The sequence below is a fragment of the Cygnus olor genome, chromosome 3 (genome assembly GCF_009769625.2).
Source record: "Cygnus olor isolate bCygOlo1 chromosome 3, bCygOlo1.pri.v2, whole genome shotgun sequence".
In the NCBI taxonomy this organism is placed as follows: Eukaryota; Metazoa; Chordata; class Aves; order Anseriformes; family Anatidae; genus Cygnus; species Cygnus olor.
In genome coordinates, this window is record NC_049171.1 from 111517306 (window position 1) to 111535945 (window position 18640).

The window sequence follows — 18640 nt, forward strand, 5'->3', positions numbered from 1 at the left end:
ACCCACCCATGTAGGTTCAGGGTCCACAGGTAAACGCAGGAAGAGGGAAACAAAGGGAATGACGGGCTAGATCGTTCATTAGGGTCCCTGTGCAAGTTGAACTAACTATACTGTACAGCCACCACAGGGCTGGCACCAGACGGTCCCTGCACAGCCATTCTTTGCTCCCAGAAGGGATCTCACTGCCCCCAGACACACCACAGAAACGAACTTTATTTTTTCTTGCTCATCTGCAGCAACTTCAGTGTATTATCATGTCTAACAGCAGCTGTTAGGAGATGAGAAGGGTACCAGCACATTTAAAAACCACCATTCCTTGTAACCTGGAAGTAAAATTAATGAAAACATCTCGGATTTTGATCCTAGTGCAAGTTCTCTGAATGCTTGCTGCTCTACTTGCCACTGCTGTGCAGGCTTCACTGTCGGAGAGGACAACGGTTATCAATCATGTCAGAGCACTTTAACAAGGCAAGCAAGCTACAAACACCTCGCAGAATTTATGTCACTGGGGAAGAGTCATTAATTTGGATTTCCAGCTTCCTGCTCAGGCAAAATTAAAAAACAAAATATTGAATATAGAGTCATTTGATTTAACACACACAAATAGGTAATTGAGTATATATCTGCTGACCTTCCCTAAGAGGAAGGGCATAAATATTCCTGCTTGGTTTTACAAACCGAACTCTTATAATAAGAAAAAAACAATTTAATTATTTTATATAAATATATTTGTTCACCTTGGTTTGCTAGATTGATTCCTCTGGTAAGAATTATGTTTGGAAGGGGGAAAGGACTTTAATTTGTATAAAGTGCATTCCGGGAATTAACATTCTCCCTGTTGGAAGGAGAAAAACTGCAGCATTAGATTTCATTGGTACTTATAAAAAGAAAAAAGAAACCACCGTTTTTTGTTTGTTTGTTTATATTCAAGGTTGCTGGTGGGGTGAAGGGATAAGTTAGATTTTGCAGTGCTTTACCATGCACCTGTGTACCCTTGTTCATCTGCGTGTTCTCCATGTACATGGTTGCACATTAACAGGTCCGTGGCTTTATTTTGACAGCCTAATGGTAGCAACAGCACGGCTTTGCTCGTATCACTCTAGCACTGCTATTTGCACATTAAAATTAGCAGATCAAGCCATTCTGTTCTACGCAGCCAGACTGTAAACTCCTGCCCTTCACAAACACCAAGTATTTACTCCCAAACCCCCCAAGCCCTACATCATGCAGAAACCCAGACCATCCCTGGCAGCTTCTTCCCTGGTCTTCTGACATACCCACCATCCACGAGGCATAGTGTCCTAGCTCAACACTCTCAGGACAGCTCCAAACCCCATTTCCTTTGTCCTTCTGAACCACTCCTGCAAGGTTTGGTCCAGCTTTTTTCTTCTACAAGCCCTGCCTTCGGAAAGCTACCCAGGAAAACGCAGGGCCTCCCACAAGGGTCTACTGAAGGACTTTGCCTGCTTTCAAGCCCTTAAAATTAGTGACTGGCTGAAAAATTCCTTTCCCAAAACAACCAGGGTATTCTAATCTTGGTAACTCCCTGACAACTTCATCTGGGGTCTCTTTTTTTTTTTTTTCTAGAACAAAATCTTGACTGCATTTTGCTATTCAGCAGCTTGCACTGAATTAAAAGAAAATAAAAATCTACAAGCCATATGGAGGAAACACGGATTAATCGGTGTAGGAAGCTCACGTTATGTGTACGTGCTTATTAGAAAAAGGGTGAATTAGAAACACTGCTTAGCTTAAACAGCTGACTCATGTTGCTACAGAGTGAACAGAGTCAAAAGTACTGGGGGGCTAATGGAAATATGTTGTTCTCCTGGTCCTAAGCCTAGAAATATGTATGTATCATCACAACCTTGTGTCCTGCATAAAGCCTCAGCTGAAAGTTAATTGCTCTGAATCTGGGGGTTGGCCTGGGCAATCCTGCCTTACAGAAATTCAACTGACATCCCTACATGGAGCTGTCTGGGCTTGTGCTATGCCCATCGGAGCGCCTACTTTGAGGCTAAACAAGGAGAAAGAGCAATCAAGAGGTGGAATGACTGCAAAACCCCAAACAGATCACAAAAGGGAGCTTAAAGAGAGCTCTTCCCAGGAGAAAGGAGAGGATAATTAGAGTTTAGTGAGAGTCATTCTCTTCTCTTTCAACGCAACTCATAAGGGATATGTGCTGATTATCAAATACAAGAGGATAATGCATTGCTGAGAGACTGTACTGTGCAAATATTCATTTGAAAATGTTTACACTACAAATTTAGCTCGTTTCCTGCATATCTATGCACAGTTGGTAATTTTCTCAGATTCAGAATTGGTTGAAAAGTGGGGAGAAAATGCTCACAGAAATACAAACAAATTCAAAGGGACTTCCACCTAGTAGCAAACCCAACACTCTGTTTTCAAAATCCTCTCCTTTCTCCTCCAGCTTTCATTCTGTCAATGAATCATCACCCTTACACACTCCAAGATTTCGCAACAGCCAAGCAAAAATACAAACAATTGCAAAGTGTTTTAGAATCTTTTGCTAGAAAAATCTTTTCCTAACTTCTTAAAGTGTGAAAAAATGGAGCATTTTTTCTTACTCCTAAAAATAAAATCTGCTCCTAATTATGCATTATTTCAATTAGTGCATTATATGAAAAGCAGTGCTTACGTTACGTAGATCAGTTATTACTTAGGAAAAGAGACTGGAGTGTGAAGAGTGGGTCCTAGCAACACTCAGCTAAGGAGTAAGTTTCCAACGAAATCCATCCAGCAGTTTCAGTTACACCTAGTGTTTTTTGACCTATCTCATCTTATGCTCACTGAGTGAGTCAGTGGTGAGATGTGCATGGGAAATGTAAACTGTTGGATACTCTTCCTGGCAAAGTCAGACATACTGTAAACAGATTACTCTTACCCAATTACTAATTTAAGACTAATTTGTTTATGTTTTAATTCTTCTGTAATTTGCTCTTCCTGTAGAACAAATAAGATCTGATCTTGCAGTTAACAGCTACATCCTCATATGCATACAAACATGATGGCAAGGTCACACAAGCTCCACTAGCCACAAGTACTATCCCCCCTTCTCCATCCAAATTACTAGAATAAAAACAAAACTTATTCTACATTTAGGATAAATAATAGAGCTATTTTACATGCCTGGACAACTGTTTCCTGAGAGTGCAGGTGCAGGACCTACTTACGAGCTCTTCTTCATGTCAAGAAGGCTTTTGGAGGAGGTACTGAAGGTTATAGCTACACAAAAGAACTTCACTCCAGAGGATGACAATTTAGAGCTAACATCATGGGAGTTGTCAACAACACTGACAGCGAAGCTCAGTTCAGGTATACTTTAACTTTGATCATTCCAACTCCTTCCATGCCTGTTACAAAAAGAGTCAAGTGTACTGCAGAAAGCAGAGGAAGAAAGAGTATCGCTACGGCAGACAAGGCGTAATCACAGTCAGAAAAGGGCCTTTTCTGCAGAATAACAAACTGTAGTTTCCACTCTGCACTCCTCGAGCATCTTGCGCTCATTTCAGGTCCACCAGTGAAAGGACGTGGCAAAAAATATTATTGCTGAGTTAGGACAAACAGCCTTACCAGCAGGACAGCGTGCTTTGGAGGTCAGCACCGTGATGCTTTGAAAGTCCTCTCACAGACTTCAAGGAATAAAATCCATGCAGAAAGACTTTACTTGAGCAGCAGCCCTCATTTCCGCCATGTAAAACATTTCACAGCTTGTCTCATTATAGCATTTGTAAAAACACTGTCTGAGAGCAGTGGTGCATAAATGAATTATTTAAGTTTTGCAGCAAATCACCCTGATCTTGTGTGCAGCTTCTTAATGCACTCTAAGTGAGCCCTAGGAGGCAAATCACAGCAGACAAGGGGTGTAATGTAAACCAAGTTTTATTAGCCACGAAAAGCTACACTACAACATTTATTAAGTATCAAAGACAGTGCATTTAAATAAGTTGGATTTGGTAAATAATAGCCAACGCTGCATCTGTCTTCCCTAGTTCCACAGGCTTTTTTTTTTTTTTTAGACCAACGGCAACAAAAGCAGTTGTTTATTTTCTTGTCAGTTCTGCTAATATAACAGGTCCTCTCTATTTTGCAAATAGTAATTTTCAGCAAATTGCCATGTGTCGCAAACAGTCTGCAGCTCCCCAGCCTTCCTACTTTCCAGAGAAGGAAAACGGCATGAGTGTGTTATCATCCAGCCCTTATCAGAGCCAGCTCTGTGGTCCCTGCTGCCCTCAGCAGCCTGGGAAACATGCACAGCCCCCAGCTCACTGCCTCGCGCTCTGTAAACAGGCCCCAAACGCCCTCCTCCTATTTGCCTATTTTAGGCAGCTGCTTCTTGAGCTGCTAACGCAGAGCAGCCCGTCAGAAACAAAAACTACTTCTGCAAGAGCTGCCTTTTCAATATGGTACACAATTTAAAAGGCAGCTTAGCAAAGCGTTCTCCCATACCTCTGCCCTTTTCTTACCTCGTTAATTGAATCTCAAGAATAACTTAAGCACTGCTTCACATGCCATACAATTATGACACAAATCATCTTATACCTTTGGCCAAGGAGATAAGTCCAAGGCCAGACAGACAATAACAATAAAAAAAAATTAAATATACCGAAGTACTCAATGGGCAGACACTCACTGATAAATATTTAATGCTCCGATAGCGCAATTTGGGTATTTGTAAAATGCAGCCAGTTCTCCTTTGCGTGAACATCTCCCTTGCTTTCTCCAGCTTTGGTCTGCTATTGGAGGAAGAAAAAAAGGTAAGTTCTCCATGTTCTTCATTCTTCTGAATGGTGAACAAAGAGGTGCTTAAAACCACCCACCCAAACCCACACAGGCTTGTAGCAGTGACGCCTGATGCCCCCATCCTTCGCATCAAGAGGACTCATTCCTTCATTGTGTGGTACCAAAACAAAAAGCAACACACACACGCCACCCAAATGGGCAAAGGGATTTGTCTCTTCTCCTTTAAAAAGTCATAACCTTCCTACTCAGACTCCAGACCCTTGAATCCCAGTCTGAATTAACTGTTTTCTTTTACTTTCTTCTACAAAGCTGACAAAATATCCAGGTGAAGATCTGGTGCCTGAGGAATGAAAGAAAAAGCTAGCATTTGGGCACAGAGCACTGGGAACAGGGCAATTCACACTGAGTCTTCCAGGCGGTGAGACACAGAGCATCCTCTGGGCACCCAGAGAAGCATTTGTGCAAATAAAAGGTTTCTCTCTGTCACCAGTTGAGCTGAGCACCTCTCACTACGCTCAGAGCTCCGTAGGTGACTTGTATCGGTCATCCCAGCTCTTTCTGGCCTCCCCAGGGTTCAGCAGCAGAAACAACAATGCTAATTTTGTGAACAGAAGTAGAAGAACTCAGCCTCAAGAATATGCTACACCATTGTTTGCTTTTTCCTTTCTCCTTCCTCCTCTTTCTAGAAGGGTCTGTTATATTTCCCTCCATGTTTGTGCAGGCCTCTCTATCAGTGGCTGCATAAACAGGATAACTGGGCTGATAATTTAAACTGAAGAAAGCAATAGTCTTTTTCTAACCAGAAACATCCTACCATTTCTCCTTAGAAAAAGTTCTTTATGCTTTTGCACTGACCTTTTTTCCCCCATCTTGCTTTTTTCTTTTTTTTTTTTTTAATAGAAACAGCCCAGTTTTGAAACAAGACAACCTTTTTTTTTCAGATAATCTGAACTATTTTCTTGTGATATGAATTGACTGTAGCTGTAATTGGGGCTGCTGAACAAAGACTTAATACAATTACACATTGCACAGTAAAAGCAGCAGATAAGTAGGCCTTCTCTGCAGCAGGACACAACAGATGTTTCAGAGGAATGAGCAAGTTTCACTTACAGTCCAGATGTGTAATATATACAGAGAGAGCAATGGGAACCCAAAGGAAAAATGATGCCACTTATAGCTGTCCATGAAGAGATTATTTTCCTATAGAAAGGAGCAATCAAACAGTTGTCCAACTACTTAAAGCAAGAGATGTTCATCTTTCAGCCATCAGCATTTGAAGAGGTGCTGCTGAAACCAGCCTGGAAATCCAACAACAGCTTCGCAGGGCATATTGGTCAGGGCTGCATTCTGCTATGAGCCTAGCTCTTGCTTTCCATACCTCGTTGTAGTCCCTACAACATCCCTACGGACAACATCCTCACCACCAGGAAAACTAAACCTAACCAACCACACTACTGCTGCATGGACACACCATATACTTACAAAAAACGTCTAGGATTTCCCCCCCCCCCCCCGTGTTTTCTATTACTCTGCATTTATATTCTTACTCCCTATATTAAGAACTGTTCCTATTAAATAGAAGGTATGCAATACTTAACGCTCAAATATTCAGTATTCCGAAGTTCAGAAGAAAAGTTCATTATCAAAGAAAAGTATAAACAAGGAGGTGATAAAACGGTCATCATAAAATATGGTAATAATCCCTTCAATGGCATATCTTGCTGTTGTAATTAACTAGTAATACATTCCTCCCATGTTTCATATAGAGTTTTACTGCCTTAATATATAACTGGGGCTCTTTAGCAGAATCAGCACAACTCAATCATCATTCTCCTTCTCCATCTAGTATGACCAAGATTCATTCTTCAGAGAAGTATTTTCAGTTCATAACTTATTAATCCATCATGCTACAATCACTTATCAGGAGAATATCCAAATTACACTGCCACGTTCAAGACTTAAGTGCTGTGTCATTTATCGTGTATGTTTGCTGATACACAGCCTTGATAGTGCAGCGAGTCAATAGATATATTTGTTTGATAGTTAAGTCTGTATTTTCCAAACAACTATTAAGACTGCACTGTAGCTATGTTTTATAAGCAATTTCTCCCTTTCTTCACCATTCTTGTTTGTAGAAAATCTGATAACTAGTATTGATTGACTTTTTTTTTTTTTAAAGTGAGCATGAGTAATCATGTCACATTGAGTTACATTTTCTAAGTGTTCCTAAAAATATTCTATTATCCTGATTATTGATCAAGGCAATGTGTTTGGTTTATAAATTTAAGTTCACGTAACAGAGACTGTTTCAGGAAGGCCCAGCAGCAGCACCTTCACAAACCCTGGTCAAGAATACCTCCAATAACCATATTTATTTTTTTCCCCTTTAAAAACAAACAAAAAAAACCCATGTCATTTGAATCTTTAGGCAAATTACATTTCTCTAAGATCAAATCAGTTCCCAGTGAAATCTTCCTCAGGAAGAAAGAGAAGTTAGACCTGGAGAGATAACCTGCTGCAAGTCATATTCTTAGCGATTTTAGGAGACTAGATTTTCCAGCGTTCAGCTCAAAGACATCTCAGAAAGCCAGTAAGCAGCCACTCCAGAAAGCTTTTGAGATCCTGTTCCTTTAAGTTGCCTTCCTCTGATCTCCTAAAATCCTGAGAAGCAAAAAGAAATTAACTAGTCATGGCTGAAAACTATGGGGGAAGACATCCTGCAAATTTGCTTAGTTTTACTACAAGCTTTGCTCTTTATGTGCTGGACTCAGTCTCAAAATCAGCTGTATTTCACAAATACCCAAGCCTCAAAATATATCTCTGAAAACATTGGACTTGCATAGGACTTGCTAATGAGGAACTATCTCTCTTAACACTATCCAAAATGAAAGAAGTTTGACCCCATGCAAATGCAGTGATCCTTTCTGGATCTGGTTTTGGTCTTACATGTCAAAGTCAGAATTCTAGCTGCCTGCTGTTTCTGCAAGCACAGGAATTATACACAGCATCTCTAATACAGATCACCTGACGTTAGTTTATTTTAAATTCAGATTTGGGTGTTTTAATTTTATTTTTATTTTTTAAGGCAGAAAAATATTGATGTGGAAGCTGGGAGGTATCACGTGAATTGGCCAGCTCATCACACCAACTAAAATCCATGAGAACTGGGGCTACAGACATCTCAAAATAAATGCACAGCTCTCCACATTACTTGGCTTTTCTCATGCTTAAAAATATTCTTCCAACCACTTAACTGTTTCATGCTTTGAAATAAAAGCTTGAAATTTGTCAGCAGCTGCTCTGGCATTAAATAAATGCCTTTTGGTACTTCATAAAAAGTTACCTAAAGTTGGTCAACTTAAAAGCCTTTAGGGAAAAATAATAAAATCAGTTCACACCTAATCAGAAAATATTTCTTTGACTTCAGCAGCTAAATTCTCTCCTGCCTGCATCTCCAGTGGGTTGGCTTCTGTCTGAAGTTGAAGAGACAAAGCAGGGCTTTCCTTAAAATTTCTTCTTCAGGTGCCAGGCAGGGAAGTGAGAAAATGAAAATGTCTCCTGCGATCTCGAGGGTCTCCTCCTGACCATTCCCATTGCACTGGTTACATACACTTCAGCTGCTTCACCAGCGAACACGGAGTCCCATAAATAACAGCCACTTTCTTTACATAATCCTGATTTATTCCCAGAATGAGTCTAGGTTGTTTCCCGAACACAAAAAGCATAGAAGAAATATAATGACGTTAAGAGAGGATCACCGAGCAAGGAAGACTTATCATTAACTTCACCATACTGGCAGAGAAACCATATTTGATATAGTTTTGGCAACCAGACCCCAAGAAAGGTCACAACAGTGTAAAGTAGCTATGTAACTGTGTAACTGCGTAACTGCATGTCTTTCTAAGAATGCTCACGAAACTCCATTAGACAGCACGATCTATTTAATAAACCACCATCGTCCTGTTTTTGAATTTTCAGAGCTCTCGCTCACTAAACTCAGCTCTTATTTCAGTATTTAAGATTTCCACTGACTTCAGTTGCAGAGGTCTTATGTCAGTGATGTACATTCTGAAAATCCCACTGGCAACACAACCAAGGGCTGCAGCATTAGAAATACTGCAAATGGAATATTTCTACTAACACTGGTAGTGGTTATCCAATCTATTTCAGCTTATGTCACCATACTGCAAATGTATTGCAGGATAATGAAAACTGTCTGGTGTAAGAAAATGTCATTAAACAGTCTAAATTTTGTCACTCAGCTTGCCCAAAGTAAACAAGGGGAAGCTCAGCCCAGCTTAGTGCTCCACAAATCAGTTTTAATTTTAAAAAAACAACTATGAAAATTCAGTACTGCAAGTACTCCCTGAATATGCAAATCCTCAAATTAATTTTATTAGATATTTGTATATTTACTAAAATATTTTAAAATGTCTAATATTAAATACTGAAGTGTTTATATTTCATAAAGAAATTGCTATTAGCATATGGATACATGCTGAAAAATCCTAAGATAGGCTAATAAGGGCATACATGTCCAAGAAATTGTATATACAAAACCTTTTCAGAGTAGATGCAATGGAATTAATACGTCAATAGCTGCGTGCATTAATGCAGAACAGAAAGTGTTAAGGTGTAAATGCTTGCAGGATTACTCACATTCTTAAAAAACTAAAAAGTTGAGGGTCTAAGTTCTCTTGCAAAGCAAAACAGAAATCCTTCTTTTAAAATAAATAATCTTGCCAATGAGTTCACCACATTTCAGAAAATCTCATCTAATGATTCCAAGTCCTTCTGCAGAAACAGTATTTGGAGATATTCGTTAAGTATTTCAGGAAAGAATTTCATGAATGGCCTTCATAAAAATGAAAGAGAACAACACACTTCCTCAGCCATACAACTACTGGTCTCAATCTGTCCTTTACGTGGTGGGTTTCCTCACATTTTTTAAAAAGGATTATTTTAAAGAACAACTGTTGGGCTGTTTTACCTCCTACTTTTTGTTACTGCACAACTTGTCCGTGTGTGCAGTCACGCTGACTATTGCTGACGATTTGGGATTTTTAAGCCTACAAGGAGTGTATGGATGGGAAGGCTGGAGTTAGTTTTTTTGAGTCTGGTTTGTTTTATTACAGTTCTGTGGAACTTAGTTCATTTATATGGTACTTCCTATAAAAATCTCAAGTTACTTGTTCGCAGTGTTGTCTAAGGGAAAAGGGAAGATAGAATCTGATACGAAAATGCTTCAGAAATAATATAGAAAATTCTCAAATAGACTTCAAAACTGCAGTCGATTTTTATAGGGATTTCAGCATACCTTTTCATATGTCTAACTCTTATTTTTACTCTGAGAAAAGGGAAAGGGAATTTTCTTTTATGTGCATTTGAAATAACGATTAAACCTGCTGTTGTGGCTCCAAGTATTTTGACATCTCTATACTGATGTTAACTGTGGCTGCATTACAGGTGCAAAAAAACAATTCTAAATCAATTCTTTGGTGGGGCTTCACCTGGAGTTAAGACCAAGCTGTCTTTGGAACAAGAAGCAAGTGTGACCTCATTATTTCCTGGTGTTCAGAACCATTAGCCAACTTCCAGTGTCAACCACACCTATGTCAACTCACGCAATTCAAATTAAGCAAATTGAGTTATTCCAGATTTATATTACTATAACTTGAAGAAGAAGATGGCCTTTCAACAACTTTTACAGGCTTCACCGGAACGTGGATTTCTCATGTTTACAGGAATCTGATGTTTTCATGGCTAAAGAACAGGAACAATGAGGAACAAAAGGTATGTATGAGAAACCATGCTTCAAATATGCGCTATTGAGGTTTTCTTATTTATTTTTATTTTTTAAATCTTCGGCCTCAGGGAACTGCATAGAGTTAATATTCTCATGGTATTCAAGTTCCAGGCCAGCAGAAAAATGGTGGACAGTCCAAGTATCACCTTGAAGAATCCCCTGAAATTCTCCAAGATATGAAACCCACCAGACAGAAGACGCACATGCATGACATCAATTTTAATGACCATCTGGAAGACAGCACTAGGAGTTCCAAGGCAAGTAAGTGTAAGTTCGTTCGTTAGATTGCAAAAGATCAGGGTTGATGAAGTGATCTTGTTTTCTCCTTAAAGAAACTTCAAGTTTCTCCAAGAAGAAAGAACTTCAGATTTTCTTTAATATCCACTGGAAAGCACAAAATTCTAATGGTCTGAGGGATAGACCATTGATTTAGTGTCACACTACAAGCATAAGTCTTTAACCTCTGTGACTCTTTAAAAGAGAGAAAAAAAATGTTTTCCCAGAAGCGATATCTCCCAAAATTATTATTCTGGTAGCTCCTGCTTGTAATTAGACTGGAACCCAGACAAGAAGTGACATGCAAAAGTGACAAAGCAAAAATTAAAAACAAACATACACACACACACTCTCTTTTCAAATAAAAGTTTCTCAAGGGAAGTATTCCCCATAGATTAAATTCAACACTTGGAGAAGTTTCAGCCTGCATCTTAAACAAGTATTTTCAACCTTCATTTGCTTATCTTGCCATTTGGGAGAGCAGGATGCATCCTTAAAAGAAGGAAACAGACTATGAGACAGGTCATGTGTACAATTAGCTTGCTAAGAATAAATGTTGGCTTGTGCAGAAGACCCACACGATATACTATTTAAGTCTTTTGGACGGAGGTGAATTCCATGCCTAGTGAGTTTATTCCCTGTACTGAGCACTGGAGCCATATCAAACACAATTAGCTTCACTGTAACTCAGTGGAACTCATTACGACTAGATATCACTGAGGCCAAGGTCTTGGCTGGAATCAAACAATAACGGGGGATTTATATGGTTATGGAGACCATCTATAGTTACATTAGACAGGATTAAAAAACCCACACACATTTTTAAGAACATAAATCTCCAGGTTTTAAGGTATAAGCCAACTTTTCTCCGAGAAGTTGGGAAGTAACTTTCCTTCTAAGTAGGTTATTCTGTAGTGGTAAGAGAGATCTTCCCCATCTCTAACCACGGAAAAGTGCCTTGTCTAACCAACTATGATCATACAGGCCACCTCCACAGAGAAATGGACATCTCATATGCTGAACTGCCCAGCACAGGTACTTCTTTCTTCTCCTGACACAGGATGGACCCTGCACAACGGGATTTTACTTCCTCTAGAAGAATGCAAGCTAAATCCCACCTGTCTTTACTGGACCTACAAAAGTTCAGCAGTTCAAACAGCTCCCTTTGTAGATCAGTATTAAAAATACATGAAGTGATCACAGCAGTAATTTGGATCTGTGTTAATATTCCAAACGTACAGAAGTTACTTAGTTCAAAGCAGAAGCTAGACAAATTCAAAAGAAAACCAAAGCGTTAACTGTAAGGGAATCAGGCTAAAGAGAACCTCTGAAAGGGGCAGCACTGCTAGATGCCTTTCTTAAAGCTGAAACCTCAGCTCAATGCAGGTTGTTGAGCTTGTCAGATAAATTATTGGCTGAAAGTCTTACACCCTGTGTTAGGCAGTAGAGCAAACTAGATGATGCTAATGGTGCCTGCAGGCCTTGCAATCTGTGAGCTAACAATTCTCCACATGCACCAAGAGGCTGAAATTCTCAATTGCTGTCCCTGATTCCTCTTACAGAATTTCACCACAGAAGGATATAAATATGAGCAGGGGATGGGGCAAAAGTGAGAGGAGAAAGAAGGCAAGAAGAGGGGGCTACATACCGAGGTGACCTTTGGTGTGCTGTGGGAGCATGCCCAATAAGAGAACCGTGGGGATGCCAAGAGGAAGGACATGGGGTCTGTCTGGTAAATCCATGCCTGAGTTTCACCACGGCAACTGAAGGGAGAGCCCGGCCTAATTTCCACAGTCAATATGTGTGCAGGTGTGCTAAAGCGAGAGATCTCTGCTGCACGACACCAGTGACACAACCATAAAAAAAGGGAAAAAAAGGAGAGGAAAAATCAATAATAGCTGGACATTCATTTAAACAAATGCATCATCCCATAAACAGAGCAGCAGCTTTCAAATGTAAACAAGAAAAGGTGAACTTTGTTCACATTATGTCTCCAGCTGTTTTGTGTTTCAAGACTGTGCGCCACAGCTGGGCTGATGAGCTCTGAATCCTGGGAAAAGGGGAAATATTTAACCTAACTTAAACAGAAAGAAGCAAGCCTCAATGGTGAGAGATAACAGGTGGGAGTTGTGCTCTGCTGCTGTGCCTGGAGGGTAAAATCTGGCATGCAGAGGTAGCTTCAGAACAAAAGTCATCACAGCTGCTGTTTGCTGTTCTCCTCAAGTCCTTCCCTATTTATTCAGCATCACTGACAGCACCCTAGCAACATTAGTTTAAGTCACAGTCAATTGTTATAAAATTAGCTCAGGGTCCTGAAGCCAGGGCAAGATTTCGGTGACATTATCTGCATATCTGCGTGCAGAATGCATGGCTAAAAATGCGCAAGCCTCCCTGCTTCTGCTAGCGTACTGCAATGGCCGCAGCAAAACCTGGGTTAGTTGTTTCCAGCCCCCAAACCAAAGAGCCACTACCAGAACAAACACAGAAGTTTACGAGCTATCCCCATCCAAACTTGCAAGACAGTAGTGTTAACATGAATCACGTTCAGATTTCTTAGCATGGGGGGACAATCTGACATACACACTCTGTCTCTTAGTCCTGTTGCTGCTTTCTCTATCTCTAGCCTGCTTTAAAGAGAGGCTTTGAAGATTGCAATGGGACTGTGGATCTGGGTCTTGAGCTTCCTTCTGAGGTACTGAAGTCAAATCCAGTATCAGGTGAGTTAGAATGCACATTAAAATCTGGTGCTCAGCTCAGGCTCTCCCTCGAGCATGTAGAGCACACCCCACCTCACGTATCATCAGCACATAACGTGCAAATCTCAATCCACTACAATTCCAAGGTGCTTGCTGGTATGGATTTGCAACTACCAAATGGAACAGGACAACTACCTGCAAAGCAAAAACATTTCAACCAACACAGCCTCAGTCTAGCATTGAACCTGCTACCCCACACCCCTCCTTTCCTAATTTTCATCAGAAACAAAACTAATAAATTTCAAACACGTTCTATTGACTGCAAAAGAAAAATGTAACAGTCAAAATCCAGCCTCCTCCCAAGCCACTGGCAAGAAACCAAGCAGTTTCAAAAAAAAAAAAAAAAGTGGGCAGCACTGTGTGGGCTTTTTTTTAAGTACGCAACATTCAGCAGGACTTCTCTCTTTCCCTGGGCCCCTCTTAGGACCACCAATATGGATGCAGAAGCCAGTTATTTAGCAACAAAGAGGGCCAAATAAGTAAGAAAATGAGTAAAATGGCAGCTTGAGTGGCATACTAGAATTGCCTTGTATGTCCATTCCATTTCCATCGCACAGCAGACTCAAAAGACTTGCATTAGTGCATGTGTAAATCACATCATGAGGAGGGGGCTTTCAAAAGCAGATCTGCAGGGTACCTCTGTACCCCTGGCACTATTAGAGACTATGAGAGGATGAAGTTACAGTCTGGACAAGAATTTAGCACAAAATCCCTGTTATGCTACCCCTTATAGGGGCCACAAGCAACAGGCAACTACACCTGTACTTTCCAGCAGAAAGGCCCAGATTTTTAAAGACACATACATGAAGAGAACAAGGCACAAAAACACCAAAAACTTGTTCCAGTACCTTTCTGTTGCCCCAAACCACACACTGCAGAGGGAGGTGACCCTACAGCCCCACTCACCCACGAGTGTTCCCAAGCTCCTGGAGCGAGTGTATAAACAGTGTGAATCTGCTGGCACCTTCTCCTCTGAATGCAGGAGAGCAGCCAGGATCTCATGCCCAGCCAGTATTCCTTCAGTCAGATGGGAAAAGAGCAGTGCCTGCTGAATGCGGGCACTCCTTAATCTCCTTCATAAAGGTCTTCCCCTCAGAAATGTTGCTCAAGCTGCTGCTGAAAACCCCAGCTGGGACATGAGCTTTACTGGACAAGATATTCATTGTTCGATTTATGGCTTGACTGTACTTGTAGAAATGTATTTCACTTCAGCATCAGATGAGCTGGATGAAGGGAAGCAAGGGAGGAGTTCATCAGAGGGTTTCCTTCTTTATTTGATTTGTTTTCTGAATCGCTGAAATGAAGATGTTTGTCTGTCAAGCTCAGTGATGGGTAATCATGCTTGCTTTACCCTGCACACATTTTTTCACTGGTAGGATTTACAAAGTCCAACAGTTGCTTTTCTGAAGGAGATACATAGGCACGCACAGACTTGGAGACGAGAAAAAGGAAGGGAAGTTTTCCACCCAGCAGGAGCCAAAATCTGTTCAAAGTTGCACTTCTGTAAGCCTGCAGTAATCTAACATCAGTTGAGACGGCCTAGTGAAAATGAGCATACAACTAAACTTCATTCAGAGAAATAAACAAACAAAATAAACCCATGGCCTGAACCAAGAACATATAGCCTGAAATTCCAGGAAGAGGCAAAAACCTACAGTTACATTTGCAGTAACAGCAGATCCCAGTGACAGAGCTGTTTTGTAGCAGAGACATATTGCAAGTACCAACCGATAGCACAGGACAACACGGCGGTTTGATCAGCATGTGTTTCATTTCACTGCTGAGTACTGGGACTGTCATGAAACCAGGAGAGGGAGGCTGTGCCTGGATGATGGACATCTCTAATGAGGCTTGGTCACTCCGTGTGAAACAGTCAACCTTGTCAACCCACAACACACTGCCAGCGCACAATCTCATGCGTTATCATTCAGCTTATAATGCAGCTATGCTTCCATACATGTGCTTGTGAGCATATTTTAAAAGCAAAACAGAATTTACCATAGAGATACAAAAAAGTTACCATAAAGGAGTTACTTTTGAGGCTTTTGAAAGTATGTTCAAAGTAACCAGTCCCCCATATAACGTGAAATCAAAGAGTGAAAACCTGCCAGAAAGGATATTAAGACTCTCTTGATTGTGAGGGCTCATAAAATAAATGTGTTGGTTGTTATGGATTAAAGTGTGTACCAAAAAGATGAAGGAACACCTAGCATCTGGAGCCTATATTGTACTCTCTAAAATTCCTAATAGATCTGTGTCAAAAAAAAGATATACCGAGATTAATAGGCTAAAATGAAAACATATCCCTTCAAGATGAACAGAAAAATGTTAAGCCAGAAGTAACACAATCCCCAGGATTTATGCACTTCCAAAACTCACAAGACCGTCATTCCTCTATGAATCATCATTTTGTGACCTTAAAATTCATCTAAATCTGAAAGATACCTCGACTTTCATTTCATTACAAATTCTGGATTATAAGAAATTAACAAAAATCACGATCTCTGCAAGAACTGGCTATAGCAGTGTTTGAATGCAAAATCTCTGTCGTCTCCCTTGATAATTTAAGAAGGGAACGGTATTAGTAACTCAGTAGGTAAATCCTTCCAAATTGATCTAAAACCTCCTTAAAGGTTTCACTATACCTTTTAAAAAGGTCGAGATAATAGTAGAAATTAGCTCCTGTGTCAAAACTTGCAAGCATCCCACTGCATTCCTACCATTTTTGAAGGAGAATAAAATATTCTGTGTTTTGTGCCAGCAGCACCACCAAACATTGCTACATAGCTGTTACGCCCATCATCAATAAAGAGTTGTTTGCAGAACCAATTATTTTACTTTATTACTACCTTGGTCCTGATTGTCTTTAGCACTTTAGCCTGTTTGTACAGCTGTAACAGGATAGCAGGAACTGTTAGGCTGGCATAAAAATCCTTTAGGGCCAAAGTTTCATATCTTGAACCGAATCTGTGCAAAAGGCCTTCTTAATAGAAACCAGAATCAGTATCTCTGTGTTCCTTTCACGTGGGTTTTCTCATATAAATGAAAGGCAACGATATGAGGATTGCTTTCCAAATCCTGAATTGGATAGCCAGCAAGTAATTCCCGCTGAAAGGGATTGCCAGATCCAGGCATTGATCTTCCCAAATCCTACAGAGGGGCCAGGAAATGTTCAGTGCCTCCCTCCTCATTGCTCAACAGGATTAGAAGAGTTTTCTATGCTTGGTGCTACCCCAAGAAGCACCTGCCAAGGACTAGAGCCAAGATGCCAGCAGCAAAACAAATAACGTTCTCCCAAACTAGATGCAACCCTGCCCTGCCACACCCAGAAAACTTCCACACGCTGCAGATGAAGACAGCAGCCTCTCAGAAGGACACAAGGGAAAATTCACCTTCCCCATAACAAAGAGAGGCAGCAAGGAGAAGACGAGCAGAGTTTAGACATACCTGGCTCCTCAGGAAGCTGGTCAGAGAGGGACTTCAAACAAGGGAAAATGAGGTGGGGGCAGAGAACTGCAGTAGATAGGCAGCTGCCTTCCATTAACATCTCCAGGCCTGTGCTAACCATGGGTTTCATTAGAAGATGAGCCACACCTGGCTCCCAACAAATTGTGAATGCCAGCTCTGCTTTTTATGAGGTTGTTGCTTCTTTTCCAAATAACTTTCACTTGTTAGAGCCAAGGAATATTGTTATTATTATTATTACTTTTACTGTCTTTCCTCAAGACTGCCCCTCATAGCAATTTCTTTAAGCACTGGAAAGGAACTCAGATTGTATGTGTTCTGGACAAGAGCTGTGTCACAGCAAATTTCATTTTTGTTTTTAATATCTATATATTGTATTTAATTGCTAGCTTGTAATTTCTTTTTATTATGTTTCTCTTCAAAATTCATTAGCAATCATGAAGTATAACAATATTTCTATCCTTCCATCTACTATAAAGAAAATATCTGCCAGAAACTGTAGGTAATGATTGTACTGCTGTTTAAACCATTTACAAAATGAGTTCTTCCTACTTTCAAAATAGCTCAAAGGCAACTAGAAGTGCAATTAATTGGTCCCCTATGATACTGGTACACACAGACTGATAAACTCCATGAGGATAATTTCAGGCGGAGTGACTGAATGACTCAGAATTTCAAGTACTTTACATCTCTATAAGGTTTTCAAAAAGCTCTTTTAATTTTGAACATCTTTTTTCTTTTCTCTCACTCAAATGCTGGTTATTTCTCTATTCTCTCTTCCTGTGATTCAGCTCTTGTAAAAGGATTGCTTAATTCCAAAGATGACTGGTCTATTCACAGCAAGTGAGTACAGTAAGACCAAGAAACGGTGTATCTGGAGAACATGCCCCATTCTGTAACAGGGCAGGTAGTCCACTTAACCCATCTTGACAACTTCAATAAATTAATTTTTGGGGTGATTGGAGAAAGCGGGGGTGAACTTTTGGCATCATAAACATCTCTAGTAAAAGTGTGTGCAATACAGAGGTGAATCTGTCATTTCTTTAGCTTAACAAAAAGCCAAATTTAGAACAATAGACTGCCCTCCATGTGCAGCATTAATGTTAACAGTACCCAGTGTTGAGGGTATAGCTTCAAACTGGGTATAGCTTCAAGGACACATAAGTACTATTAAAATTGTTTTCCTCTTGGATGTGTCTTCCGTTTATTCATTTATCTTTGTCTTTTGCTTAGTTCATCCCCTTCTATTTCCACCAGGCACCTTGTTCCTAGAGAATGCCTCATGTATAAAGGGTGTGTGAGTCATTAGGATTTCAGACCTCAGATTCTCAAGAGGATATGAAGCATTGATAAATAAATAAATAAATAAAAACACAACACTTACCTCTTTTGTTAGTAAAAGATACAGCAAATTACCTCATTATACTGGAGAAAAACAAAACAAAACAAAACAAAAAGAGCAGCCAATCAGACAAAAAGATATGGACTCTTGAGAATAAATGTTTGGGAAGTCCTGAGAAATTCTATTACTTCTCCCTTTCTGAAAACAGCTCACCATGTCTGCAGTTCC

At 40.2% G+C, this 18640-nt stretch overlaps 2 long non-coding RNA genes across 6 annotated transcripts in view; both read right to left on the reverse strand.

Moving 5' to 3' along the window:
• Window positions 1-18640, reverse strand: part of LOC121068125 — a 187148-nt gene that overhangs the window by 101969 nt on the left and 66539 nt on the right. Inside the window, exon 1 of one of the 5 annotated variants that reach the window (XR_005818626.1) lies at window positions 17053-17177. The exons of the other annotated variants lie outside the window; for them this stretch is intronic. This is a non-coding gene — a long non-coding RNA (uncharacterized LOC121068125). Of the gene's footprint in view, window positions 1-17052; window positions 17178-18640 lie in introns of those variants that run through there. 5 annotated transcript variants of the gene reach the window in all.
• LOC121068137 lies at window positions 3894-4831 on the reverse strand. Its single transcript, XR_005818648.1, has 2 exons — window positions 4658-4831; window positions 3894-4175 (listed from the first exon to the last, which is right to left on the reverse strand). It is a non-coding gene; the product is annotated as an uncharacterized LOC121068137 (long non-coding RNA).